Below are 15066 nucleotides of genomic sequence, written 5' to 3'. Positions count from 1 at the left end.
TGATAAAGCAGGAAAATAATTTTGTTAATATAAAGTCACACAGAGCTAATGATAAACATTTAGATTTCGGTATGTTGCTCCTCCTTATCCTGCCAGCAGTTCATTAAACATGTAATATTTTAATTGCTTGATTAATTAATAAAAGGATTATAGTATTCAGAGGGTATGGTAACATGATTGTAACTGTGTAATAACACAATAAGACGTCCTGTGTGTGCCTGTAAGCCAGACAGCAGAGGAGAGGAGAGAGGCAAGACTGCACACGAAATGTAAATTACACCAAAAACATGTTTTCCGCTCCTCAAACCATTTCAAAACCAAATTGGAAATGCCAAATAATCAAGTGTTTGTTTTTCTGTTTTAAAACCAAAACGGAAAACTATTGATTGACACTGAATATGTCCGATCTGTGTAGCTTTACGTCTTCCACTTGAGAAACGTGCAGCAAATACACTTGGGCAATGGCGATGCCTAATATAATGTATTGATGTTGGTGAGTGTGACCAGTCAGGGGATGGGGTAGACCACCGCTGTTGCAAACAGGCGCACGCGTACAGCAACCAGTTTTTAAAACCAGTAGGGTTACAATACCAGTCATAGATAAAACAAAACGCCGGTCCTTTGTTTTCATGTTTTGTGTTTAAAACGGAATAATCCAAGAACTATATGTGCGGATTCTCCTCAAATCCAACTCCCTGTTTGTTTCCAAACCAAAATACTACTATACTACTAATAATACTAATAGACGAACAACCACTCACACCTAATACTAATTTAGAACCAATCCATTCACAATAGGGTTTGACAGTACAACTCTCATAGGGGTGTTTTAAATGGCTCCACAGAGACAATTAGGGGCTGAAATTCTGCAACAATAATGACTTGATTCAATTTACCACCTATCTATCTATCTAGAATTACAAAGCATCAATTATTTTTATAATGTGTCTGAATGTTAAATAAGTGTGGTTAAAATAGTTTAACTGCCTAATAAAATGATTTCAAGGCTCCTGTAAGCAGAGCTGTGGCAGGCAGATATCTTGCAAAATAGTCTAAATGAAGTCTTACCTGGAATCAGTTGATCTTTCCGAGCATCATAGAGCATTCCTAGGGTGAATGGTCGACCCAGAGCAGCAACCTTTATGGTATCTGAGGCCATTTCTCCAACCTGTTGAGTTAGTGGCCACACAGTCCTCACTACTTAAAGTCCTCTGCAGTATGAGTGTTGAGAGTTTATGACACAGGAAGTCTCTTCCTTCAGACAAACTGCAAAGACAAGAAGCTGAAACCGTGACAGTTTACTGTGCATGGAAATACATATCTCCCCAAAGACACTATTCTGACAGTGATAGTTTACTATCAGTAATCTCTCTCTCTCTCTCTCTCTCTCCCCTCTCCCTATTTATAGATATCTATCTATTCTATTTCTATCTCTACTCTATCTCTCTGTCAGCCAAGTTTGTCCTCACCTGGTGAAGTATAGATCGCTTGTGTGCGAGTCCTCTTGACTTCCAACTGGAGCTGCCAGTCTGATCAGTGATGTTAACCCCATCAGATACTCTTCTGACTCCTCCTCTGACATGCCTCCAGCACCATGGTACCAACACAAAAGTAAATGTGCAAAGCACAAAAATATACAGGATGCAGTTATACATCGTTCCCTCAGAAAATCACAATAATGAAGCATGGGTTACTGTAACAAATTTATAAGCCTTTCCCTGTGACACAAGCCCTTTATTTGAAAGTGCTGGGTAGTGATGTAATGAGTCAGTCTCTCCTCACTTCAATACAGAATTTACACAACATTTAAGTTAAAACATTCACTTTAATACACTGAGTTATCAGCAGGAAATACATTAATTTTCACCTCTTTTTGGGGCTTTCTACAAGCATTGCATACTCCTTTGTCTACACTGGGAAGTTCCTTTAAATCATTTAGTTGTGAAACAAACAGATTCACTTCCTGTTTGGGGCTCCAACATGACTGGGAGCAGCGGGAACTGTTAGCTTCAATTGTTATTTAGACTTTTCTTGTAGAATGAGGTTTGCCTTTGACCCTGAGTCCATTTATTTGCTGAGGTGTTCTGAGAAGGAAGTCATAACATTTGTGTTCCTAACACTTTGTTCGATGTTGACAATTACAAGAACACTGAATCACTACATGAAAATTGCAATGAGAGGAAGAGGGAGTGAGACAGCACTTGGATATGCGTTTCATACAGGAGACAAGGAGACCTGGATCTACTGATGCGATTGGACCCGTTCATGTGATAGTGGTCACGCCGGCTTCATGATCAAATGAAAATTAAGTTCAATTCAGTTTTAAAAAAAAGCAGTTAATCAATCAATTGGCCTCATTAGCAAAAAGGTTCCGCATCAAATAACAAAAGTTGCTCCGTTCCTCAAAAACAAAACACCTTGCCTGACTTATTGGGATCTGGACCGGTTTGATTGCAATGGTTTTGGTATTTTGGTTGGCTTGTTGTTTGGTGGTTGTGTTGCTGAGGTGCAGATGGAAAAGGGGGTGATGTACGGGAACCTTGCTCTATTGTAGTATGTGAATGCAGAAGGGATTTGATGGCCTCACTGTTGTACTTGTTCAACTCTACTGAGCGAGTTGCTCCAACGTTTTTCCTCCACTCCGCTCTCCTCTCTTTTGTCAACTGCTCCCGTCTCTGACACACCAAACTTTTCAGTACTTCTGCACTTTCGTTATCTGGGAGGACTCCGTGTTGGTGCCAGCGCTGAGCGAATCAAGGTCTGCCTCTAGAGGGAGTATGAATCGGCGGTGTTCACGGGCGTTGCATCCTGAGAGGTTCATATTGTCACAGTGAGAGCTCAGCATATTTGATTTTCCTCTGTGTTCTTATGAAACTGCGAAGAAGGAAATTTCCAAGCACGTGCACACAGACATCAAAAGGGGCATGAGCACTTGCTCTTTTTCTTCCTCAAGAGAAACCCCCAAGGGATATATTCCTGTTTGCACACCGCTTCCCCTGTCAAGCAATAAAGTTATTCGAATAAAAAAATCTAAATATCAGGCCGGCCGATAAAGCTTTATCAAGTTCCGATGCGCTCTCTTTCGCTAATTAGCCAAAACACAAAAATAGTTAACTGTTGACTTGCTAACAGGCATGACTAATGAGTAAGGCTACTATCTAAGCTAAAGTTTAGCTAAGGCCATACAGGCTACTGTACTGTTCAAGTGAATACAGTAAAATTCGCCACATTGATATTCAAATTAGGTGTAATTATTTGCATACATTTGACAAGGCACTGCAGTGTCAAGGATAAAACAAAATCATATCACCACAGAACTTCCCCAGTTAATGACTTGTCATTGACTTGAAATGTTGTTTAAATATGCAGATTAGCTTGTTTTGTTCATTTAGAAGAAATCTACAGATGCAAACAGACAGAGGGTAGTAAAACAAACACGATCCAAATGTGTGTTTTGGAAGTTTTCTTTCAGAGAAGAAAATTGACCACCCCATGAAAAGTGTGTCCTGCCTTAAACAGTAACTTCATTTTGATTGTGGGCTCCTCATCTAATAACTATCCATTTTTTTAGTTTGTTAGATCTTTACACGATACAGACAGCCCTCCCTCTGCGTATGTGTATATATCTGGGGGGTTAAACTCTCCTGTCATGCAAACAGAAAGGATACTACTGTAAACTTGCCTGGCTGTGACAGTTTGTTAGATACTCTCTTCTACTGACCCGCCTCCAGACGTGACAACCATTTTTTTTTATGTGATAGACCACAGGCTTGACTATAGGCTTGTAGTCAGATTATGTGTGCTTAGCACATTACTAACAAATCAGTAAAATCTTCAATAGCACAGCGAGAGACATTACACAACCACACTTAAAGCTGGGGTAGGCAATGTTGGAGAAAATAGACAGAGACCTCTAGATTTTGGAAGAATCCAACCCCCCTCCCTTCAGGCCTCAGGCCAAAACACATTTTCATGCGCAGTGAGTGCATGGGCAGAGTGCACGCAGGTAGGGAATGAAATAATTGGCAGTTCTTATTACAGTCCTGCGACAGGCAACAGATACCGGATTTTCAGGCAGAGCATTTGATTTCTTGAGTGCTGTCGGGATGTAAAGAGAATTTCAACAAATTTTACAAACACACTTCTGAAATAAATTGCCTAGCCCGGCTTTATCACAACTTACCCCAATAGCTTTTAACATGACAGGGGCCTTACCAAATAATTAAGACGATAAGGGAACCTCAAATTAAGACAAAGTGTTGAACGTAACTGAAAAACACATGTACAGCAGGTTCTATGAGCAAAGTTAGCTTGCACCACTTTAGCTGTGGCATTCTTACCACGCTATTCTACAACACTCAAAATATGCAAAGTATACATCCCAAAGAAAAAAAAAACAAAAAAAAACACAGGAAAGCATTTACATGTGCAATGAACTGCAATGATCCTGACAGCTTCTAATCTGTAAACAACGCTTTCTTCCCTGGCTTCTGCTAGAAGAGAGAGCCGACGGCAGGACACTGAATTTCTTTATTTTTATAGATCAGTTTCTTAAGTGGTGAGAACCATGTAGCCTGTACAAAAAAATTCTCACAATTAAGAACTCAAAGATTTAAAGGTTCAGTGTGTAATGTTCAGGAGGATTTACTGACAGAAATGCAACAGTGGTATAAAGACCTTACAAAGACCTTACATAATGAACCGTAGAATGAGTCATTTCTGTCTACATACACCACGGGTCCTCTCATACGGACGTCACCATGTTCACCGTCCAAATGGACAAACTGCTCTACAGAGTGCATTTCATCACTATGTTGAATATATACAAATGACCGGACCCCACTGATTAGGAGGAGGAAGGAAGAGGAGAAGAAGGAAGGAGAAAGAGAAGTAGTCGTAGTAGTAGTAGTAGTAGTAGCTGTAGTCGTCTGGTTTCTAAGTATTCTCCAATGCTCCAAAAAGGTGTAATTTGATTATTCACAGGGTAAATGCCCATTGCAAACATTGCAGCTTTTTGCATGAGGTGTCCAACACAAACAGTTAGTCCAAAATGATAACATTTCACTTTATGTTATGTGTGTGCTTTAGAAGTGTTAGAATAGGTGTATTTTCTCAAGCCCTAAAGAGAAAAAGGAAACTGGGTTCATGTTTCAAAACTGTTTGCACCTCTTGCCACAACAACAGTGTACACACAAAACGAAAGTCACGTTCGACAAAGGAGTCGTGCTGGCAGAATGCCAGAAAGAGGATGTGAAAAAGAATGTGCTGTGGTGGAACAGTTAAAGCTCAATAAATGAAGATACACTTACTTTCAAAATTCACGATCATAAGCTGTGAGTTTGGCATTTCTTACAATACTTAAACAGATTCCTGTATCAAATAAATGTAATTATATTTCTGACAATAGACAATAATAATTTGTATTTTATTTATACTGATGTAACTTGACGCATTGGCTCATTCAACATTTCTTCATATTCAAGATAGTGTTTACATACTGAATTTTGTGTAAGAGTGGGTTTTAATTATGAATTATTTTATTTCCAAATAAAATCTTACACCTAGTATTGCATTATCAGTGTTTCAAAATAGTATCATCATAGAATTTGTCAGAATTAGCTTCTTTAGAGTTAGGATGTGGATAGCCAAGTTTAGAATAAAGAATGTAAAGAATGCAAACTAGCCCGGCTCTTTCCAAAGTAAAAAAAAAAAAAAAAAAAAAATCATTAACTAAATCTCACTAATTAACACAAGTATCTGATGTTTTACATTTAGTCTAAGATTGGAACTTAAAAAAAAAAATTGAGTGATTAAAGTACTGCACAAATACAAACACACTACTCATATAAATCCCAGTAATTCATTATAACTTATATAAATAACTTATAACTTACATTAATAATGTTTATTATTATGCCTGATTTTAAGAAGTACTGCAGCCCCCTCAGCTTCACTACTTTCCGCATGGATGATTAGGTAAGGCTCAACCCATCAACGTCAAATATGACAGACGTTATAAGATACATAAAATTGCAAAACAAGCCATTTTTTAGCTAGCATAACCAAGGGCGTCACTTTGTGTTGAAAAGTGGTGGGGACAGATTAGGGGTGTGACGTGTGTAAGATTACACAGGATGTTCTGCACAACGAGGGATTCATAGTGCGAAAGTTACCATAAAGGTGTGTGTGATACACTGTGGTAACTGCAGCTGTCAGCTGGTGGTGCAAACTGATGCGTAAACAGTTCCTGGAACAGTTTAATTCTTAATCTTTTGTCCCTTTTTCAGGAGCCCTGAAGGGTCACGGCAAGAATTTTTTTTTTGATGTTTTGGTACACCTCGCAATATTTTGCATCCCCTCATAATAATCTGTTTAATTATTTTCAGAAATGCCAAACTTCAGAGTTCATGATTGTGAATTTTGCTAGTTATTGTTTCATCATTTATTAATTTACTTTATTTAACTATTCCACCAAAACTGCAGCTGTTGCACAGAAACTAATTGTGTAAATTACCAAAATAATAACTTTATTTGGAATATTTTAGATAATTCATGACTGCTATGATATATATGAATGCCATGATTATTCCGCATATTGTTTGACAAGCTGGGCACAGGCTAACAAATCCACAATGAAGCCACTTGAAAGTCTCTATAAACATACAATCGAAGTTTTTGATTCGAAACCTAATAGTTTTCACCCCTGTCAAACCTTAAATATCCATAGGCTTCTGAGTTGGGAAAACTTAATCAATTATAGTAACCTTTGTCTAGTTTATAAGATTTTGCACAGCACTGCCCCACCTCCACTGAAGAGATTTGTCATTTACATTTACTCATCTAGCTGACGCTTTTATCCCAAGCAACTTACAATTGCTATACATGTCAGAGGTCGCAGGCCTCTGGAGCAACGAAGGATTAAGTGTCTTGCTCAGGGACACAATCGTGGATGGGTCACAGTGGGGGATTGAACCCAGGTCCACTATCCATTGCTTGCGCCATCCCTACCCCAGAGGTATCACAAGAGGGGATTGTATCATTCCCACTCGAAGAAGCGCTTTTAGTCAGTCAGCGTTCTCTGTAACAGCATCTAAACAATGGAATCTACTGCCAATCCTGATAAGACAAGCAAATACTTTGTTCTTTTACTGGTCAGCTTATGACGTGGCTAATTGATAATCAGATATGTGCACATTAGACTACTGAGATTTGTTGCTTGTTTGCAGATTGTATTTTCTCAGTCTTTTTCATTTCTCCTTAAGTTTTGCCTATGTTTGTTGATATGTTGTTTGTTACTTATTGTTATGTGTTTTACCTGTCTTACTACTATTCTGTATATATTATTACTTGTGGACAGTAATAAGTAATTTCAAAAATGTAATACATTATAGATTACTAGTGACTGTCATTTGAGTGTAGTTAACCCCGAATTGCCCTGGCAGCTGTTCCACCAGTGTATGAATGTGTGTGAATGTTAGTTTCTGTTTGAGCTCTTAGGCTCAGTGTGTATGTGTGTAAGTAAAAACGCTTTGAGTGGTCGAAAAGACCAGAAAGGCGCTATACAAATACGGGGCATTTCCATGATAGTAACATGGGCTGCATAGGTAGGTTTTAGTGATTCCCAGAGTTATATCTGCGGATTGGGTGCGTCTCTGTCTAAAAATTAACCCTCTGATTATTAGTGTGGGGAGGCTGAAACAGGATGAATTGTTGGGAATGAATTGCTTCCCCATTAAGAACGACGCTGTGGACATTTACACATGGGAGGTACAGCAGCATAACGTCACTGATTATTTGAGTCTCACGACACTCCAACAGGATCGGTCAGTATGAATTGACAGCAGCCTCTCTAATCATGAAAGTAATTTGTTAAAGTATAGAAATCCATTTACCCATGATCCATCAGGGGAGCAACTGTCTTCTTAACTGTAGTTTGCACACTGCCTACAATCTCAACCATTGAACAGGAAATAACGTGACACTGCGGAAATCTGTGTTGAATTATTTCAAAATTTAAAAAAAAAGACACCACTTAATAATTGAAATGAAGTGTTACTGAGATACTAAAGGGTTTAATATTACAGATTTTTTTAGTAATGCGTTATATTACTCGGTTACAGCAAAAAGCAATACATTACTGTAATGGTGTTACTACTGTAACGCTTTACTCCCAACACTTGTCCTTGATAGGAACACAGTGTGGAGGGACATATTTTAGGAAAGTAAAAGAAAAAGACAGTTCCAGTGAAATATCACAGAAATTTCCCGACGTTGAAGTTTTAACTTTCCCCTTAATACAGCAGGGTTGGGGAGTAACGGATTACAGCGTTACGTAATCAGAATACCAAAAAAAGTAACTGTATTCCATAACAGTACAGAAAAAATAAACTGAATCAGATTACAGGCACATTTTGTAAAATCGGGGATTAGTCAGAGATTACTTTAAGCAGAAAGTTTCCAGGAAACAGAAAACTCAGTGCCATTTACCTCCGTATGTGTTTTTTTTAAATACAGTCAATGGTAAATGTACGCGTTTCTGTAAAAACCACAAAGCTAGTTAGGGACGTGTCACAGATAATGACTGGCGGGTACAGTCGCCAGTAGCGCCAAATGTGTTCACGACCCCAACCAGTCATGCAGACTCTGTGCAGATTGGTTCCAGCTCTGTGAGGGAACACAGCACCCCGCGGCTGAGTAAGCTAATAGAACCGCTAGCAGCACGCTAACTGACCGAGCTAACTAGCCACAGATACAAGCAGATAGGCTACAGTTAGTGGTTTAGCAAAAAGTAAAGCTATCCATCAGGAAGCTCTGTGCAAGTCATCTCAATACTGGATTCCCATGTTTTTCTTTGAAGCTGTGTTCAGTCCTGTTCATGTCATGTTCACTTGGAGGCTGTTTCGTTGCCTGCTCGCCCGGCTAAGTTTCCCAATCAGGCCCACACCCTGCAATCATTCCCCACCCGGCCTGAAAACTTCCAGTGCTTGAGTAAAGTTGTAATATCACTCCCCCGATGCTCCGAGCTCCAAGTACTGGCACGGCTAACTGAGTTAATAACAGCAGCTAGTTAACTCTTAACTTACTTCAGCAACAAGTAAAGCTGTCTGTCCATCATGAAACTCTGAATCACAGAGTTGAGGCAGAGCAGCCGGGGGACAACAGAGAAAACAAGAAAATATTTTCTCCATATTTCTAATATTTAATATAATTTCTGTTTTTGTGCAGTAATCAGTGGGCTCCGGTCCCAGAAACACTGTGCTTCAGCTGTATTATATAGAGAAATCATTTCATTAAGTGCAGAATGAGTCATCAACATTTTAAAATGCTTTTCCAAATGACTAACTCTTAAGTGTCATCAAGAAAACCTACAAAGTGCAAAGCATATCATATAAAACATTTAAATATGGATTTTGATTTCATGGGAAGGGAAGATTTTGTATGTTTCTCTAAAACTAAACTGAGCAGACAACGCTTCATTGATACTTCCCTTGTACTCATTTGCCTATTTGGCACTGAAGTAATCCAAAAGTAGCTAAAAGTAATCAGGTTACATTACTTTTATTTTGCGGTACTTTGATTAAGTTACTGAATTTTTTAACAAATAATCGTACCGGATTACATTTTTAAAGTAATCCTCCCAACCTCGGTTATCAGCAGGAGGCACATGCGTTTTCACATCCTCTTTTGGGCTTCCTGCAAGCATGTCACTCTCCTTTGTCTAGCCTGTGACTTTCGTTTTTTAGGGCCCCAGCCATAACTATTTTCAATCATGCATGAGGCTCAGTTAAAACGCTTTGATGTCAGTCACAACCTGCATGTGGAAGATAACACAGGATGTTTTGCACAAAGTTGACCTATGCGGTGTGTGTGGTAAACAGTTTCTGTGTCAAGAGGTGCAAACTGTCTGAGGTGTAAACCCGAGTTCTTGGAAACAGTTTAATTCTTATTCTTTAGAGACCCTTTTTCATAGCTTGATTATTGTCCTTTTATTAAAGTTCGGGCTGGCTTTAAAGAGGTGATGCTTGGCCACATTTCATGTGGCTGGATCTCAACAGCATCAAGTTATTACCTTATATTTTAAATCATTTAGGGGTTGAAAACATGAACCAAGTTTTATTTTCTCTTTTGGAGTGTGAGAAAATACACCTACCAACACCTCTAAAGAACAAACCAAAACCAATATTGCGATAACTTTGGTGGGAAAGTTTTGCATTTCATTTTCATTGAAAAAGTATAAACATGCTGGTAAGATTTCTGCTGGGGTCTCTACCAAACAAGCAAGTTCCCTCACATCTGGAGAAAATGATTTGTAGGCTGGGGTGTCTCTGTAGCACCACAGTTTTTTATATTTTAATGGTATGTTGTGACACATTGTACCTTTATAAAAAAGATTTAAACGTTTATGTATGGAACTTGACCCAACCGATAAGGTAAGGGCAATGGAATAACCAAGTTACTGATTTGTGCCAAAGCAATAAGGACTGTAACTTTGCTGACAGGTCTCCTTGGTCGAGAAGCATTAATTATACGGACAAAAACAAACTTCTTTACAAGAAAGCGAATAAACAAAGTGAACAAAGACTGTAAACAAAAGAATAAACAACCAAATAGCTGCTATCGCTAGTCTCTGAATGTGATTTTTAGCCTACAAATAACTTTAAATGTCCCAAAGCTGTGGAGAGAGCTGTGATTCAGTGCTGGCAGGGAACACTATCCATCTTGTTAAAGGAGAGGGCGTTGGAGCAGTAGTGGAGGAGAGAAGACAAAAAAAAAAAAGCTGTCTCAATCTGTGAAAAAGGAGTCCACACAACAAGAAGAGATGCCAAGCAAGACTGCTGAGGATTCCTCCTCCTTGGTTCAGGTAAGAAATCTTTTGTATGCTGTTAGATCTGTGCGTTTTACTGCTGTGCCTCCCAGACTGTCCATGTATTGCCCTGCTGTTCTCTCTTTCATAGTCTAGTCCTGCCTGCCTGCTTCTCTCGGTCTCCAGGGGTGTAGGATTGGTGGGGGGCTTCATGTGAGGGTAGCCCATAAAGCTACTAGAATGAATAGCCATAGATTCTGGGAAGGGCCCATAGAGAGTGTCTATATACAGGGTCAAACATTTGTCAGAAAAGGTGTTTCAAGAAAGCTTCATGTACAAGATGTCCACTTTGATTTGAGCCACATCCTAAAATCGAGCCAGATTTAAGGGTTCATTGGTTTCTTCTGCTTTTGAATTGAACAGAGCGTTCATGTGCTGCTTGCCAACTGTTGTGAGTGGGGCGGTTAGCACTAAAGTTAGCATCAACTTCAACCCTGAATAAAAATCTCCCCTGTGCTTCCCGACTACAGTCAGGGAGCTGGACAAGAATGGTTAACACTGGTGACCACAAAGAGACCCTCTCGCATTCAACATAACAGCAGTAGAGAACATAAACAAATGGCTACAGTATCTCACAAAAGTGAGAACACCCCTCACATTTTTGTAAATATTTGATTATATCTTTTGATGTGACAACACTTAAGCAATGACACTTTGCTACAATGTAAAGTAGTGAGTGTGCAGCTTGTATAACAGTGTAAATTTGCTGTCCCCTCAAAATAACACATTACACAGCCATTAATAACTAAACCACTGGCAACAAAAGTGAGTCCATCCCTAAGTGAAAATGTCCAAACTGGGCCCAATTAGCCATTTTCCCTCCCTAGTGTCATGTGACTTGTTAGTTTTACAAGATCTCAGGTGTGTGAGTTTGATGAGATAAGGGGGTCAGCCTGTCAGTGCTCAGACCGTACGCCGCACACTGCATCATATTGGTCTGCATGGCTGTCGTCCCAGAAGGAAGCCTCTTCTAAAGATGATGCACTAAAAAGCCTGCAAACAGTTTGCTGAAGACAAGCAGACTGAGGACATGGATTACTGGAACCATGTCCTGTGGTCTGATGAGACCAAGATAAACTTATTTGGTTCAGATGGTGTCAAGCGTGTGTGGCGGCAACCAGGTGAGGAGCACAAAGACAAGTGTGTCCTGCCTACAGTCAAGCATGGTGATGTGAGTGTCCTGGTCTGGGGCTGCATGAGTGCTGCCGGCACTGGGGAGCTACAGTTCAGTGAGGGAACCATGAATGCCTTCAGAGACTGGGCCGCAGGGCAGTATTCCAACATGATAACAACCCCAAACCACACCTCCAAGTCGACCACTGCCTCGCTAAAGAAGCTGAGGGTAAAGGTGATGGACTGGCCAAGCGTGTCTCCAGACCTAAACCCTACTGAGCATCTGTGGGACGTCCTCAAACGGAAGGTGGAGGAGCGCAAGATCTCTAACATCCACCAGCTCCGTGATGAAGGAGTGGAAGAGGACTCCAGTGGCAACCTGTGAAGCTCTGCTGAACTCCAGGCCCAAGAGCGTTAAGGCAGTGCTGGAAAATAATGGTGGCCACACAAAATATTGACACTTCGGGCCCAATTTGGACATTTTCACTTAGTGTGGGGTACTCACTTCTGTTGCCAGCAGTTTAGACATTAATGGCTGTGTGATGTGTTATTTTGGGGGCAAAGCAAATTTACACTGTTACACAAGCTGCACACTCACTACTTTACATTGTAGCAAAGTGTCATTTCTTCAGTGTTGTCACATCAAAAGATATAATTAAATATTTACACAAATGTCAGGGGTGAACTCACTTTTCTGAGATACTGTAAATTAGCGGGGAGGAAAAGTCAGAAGTTCATTCTTTGTTGCACCTAGTCGAGAAGCTAAGCTAAGATGTCATTAGCCACCTCTCTGCTTCTAACATTTTTGAAAATGTAAGCAGTCACTCTAACCCACCGACAACGCTAACTGATGTAGATGAAAGGTAATTACAAATTAAAACAGACTATGTACCTGAAAGAAATAAAAGATGTGAACATTTTAACCCCTTCAAAACGCAGTTAAAACGCTGGTGTGGACGGAGATCGAATTAGTTTTAATTCTAGTTTGTAAACTAAAACGAAGTATTGTGGATGGGGCCTAAGACTGCAGCTTCTCAAGACTAAAGCAGAGCCCCCGTGTGTTGTTTGCCAACTGTTGAAGAAAGAGCAAAAGGGGGTTAGTTTCCCCTGTCCTTCCCGATAACAGTCTGGGAGCCGAACAGGAATAGTTAAAGCATTTTTTAAGACAGAAGAAGTGAAATTAGCTCTCAAGTCTCACTTCTTATTGCAAAAAGTAGACAAGTTTAAGTTTTCACTTCCATATCCTCAGTTTTCATGGAATCTAGTGGCCTTTAAAAGAAATGCAGCTTAAGACACCAGCTTCGACGTTCATCTGTGGTGGTTATGGCTTGGTGGCAAACAACTACTTCAGGATGTGCTTCTGTGAGTGGGGCTGGGCAACAACACAATGATATAATTTTCCTGAACAATACAAAAAAATGTTACAGATGTTGGATTTAATTCATTTGAATCACGAATGAGTTAGCACTTCATTTTACAATTAAGATATTTTTTCATTATATTGTTGGGGAAAAGGGACTGAAAAAAGATTTTACTTGCCCTCAGTAACTTCCAGAGCAAACAAGGGAAAGCAAATGAAAGAATACATGTCATTATAAAAAGTGAACAATATATAGAGCATATAGATTGTTTGTGATGTACTTCATGTGGGAAACAAGCTGCTGAAAACCATATGTACATTTATACATATTACTGTCTAACATCGAAAGGTTTAAGTTATTCTTCCTCTTCATGTAATCACTTTGCAGATATTACACACATAATCATTGATCTCAGCATATATTACAGCATTTTGCTCATTTACCACAGATCTCCCCGAAGGTAATAAAACTCACTTCTTATATTGAAATAAGTTGCACTTGCTTTTGTGTCAGACATTCTTTTATTGAAATTTCTTTAATATATTTTAATTAGCTTTGATGAAGGAAATAAGAAATGAAGTTATTCAGTGGAAAGAATCATCCTTCCTCATGTCTATAATACCCCGTTGAGTGTAACTGCATAGATGCTACTCCCTTCACCGCCACAACCATCTAACAAACTGTCGTGACTGTAGAATTCAATTTCTTTCATCATGCATGCTGCTGAAGTCAGATAAGGAAAGAGAAAGTAGCACCGACTGCACACCCCGGTGTTAAAGCACAATGCTAAATTTGTTGAAGCTTCATTTAGCCGCTGGGGGTATTAGCCAGGAAAAATGGACACATGTAAATTTAGAACATTGTCTTGTCGCAAATACATTTTCAACTAATAATTCATTATAAAATAAAATTAGTTCATTTATGTATTAATATCTCTTGGAGAAACAAACGCACCAAATAAAGAGTTCACAAAAGATCAGTTCATTTGTCAGATGCTGTTTAACCCTTGTGCCACATGGTTGATGACGAGACATGCTGCCACATTTTGGATCAGCTGCAGAGGTTTTACTTTGCATGTATGTGCAGAGAGATGGCCAGAGTTGAGCAGCAGTTAGATAAGACCTGATCTTTCTGATGTTACATAGCGCTCAGTGGAAGTTAGTTGATCAGCACTCTTTTGCAAAGACTCATTCACGTCTTTAACACATCCTGATTATATTGCTGTAATGCCCCTTCTCTTTGGGAGCACGTCACTCCTATTTTTCTGTATATGCCACACAATCATAAAAGTTTGGCCGCCCTGGTTTAAACAGATTGATGAGTCTACTACTTGCCCAGCCCTAACCACTGACCCAAAACTTGCTTTTTGCAGACTGGACAAGCCGACCCCAATTAGCTGGACTTTAGTCTGAAATGTGTCCCTGAAAGAGGCCTAAAACCCGATTTATACTTCTGCATTGAATCCATGTCATAGCCTGACACGAACCTCCTCAAAAATGTAAGTACACAAACCGGCAACGCGTAAGAACTGATTGGTCGGCTTGGTGGCATCACATTTCCCAAAGGAAGTGCTCCGTGCTTTGAAGTCAGTTTTATTAGCTGCAAATCTATGCTTCTACATTTGTAGTGTGTGGTTAAGGGTGCTGTGGGAAATATTTTAACAATTAATGAAAAACGCAAATTTAACCCACTTTATATTAATAATAAAAATAAAGATGAATAGAATAA

The sequence above is a fragment of the Micropterus salmoides genome, unplaced genomic scaffold, assembly GCF_014851395.1.
Source record: "Micropterus salmoides isolate LMB-PRFRI ecotype aquatic unplaced genomic scaffold, ASM1485139v1 Ms_hic_scaffold_21, whole genome shotgun sequence".
Classification (NCBI taxonomy): Eukaryota; Metazoa; Chordata; class Actinopteri; order Centrarchiformes; family Centrarchidae; genus Micropterus; species Micropterus salmoides.
The sequence above is the reverse complement of the archived record's forward strand: the minus strand, read 5'-3'. Positions refer to the sequence as shown.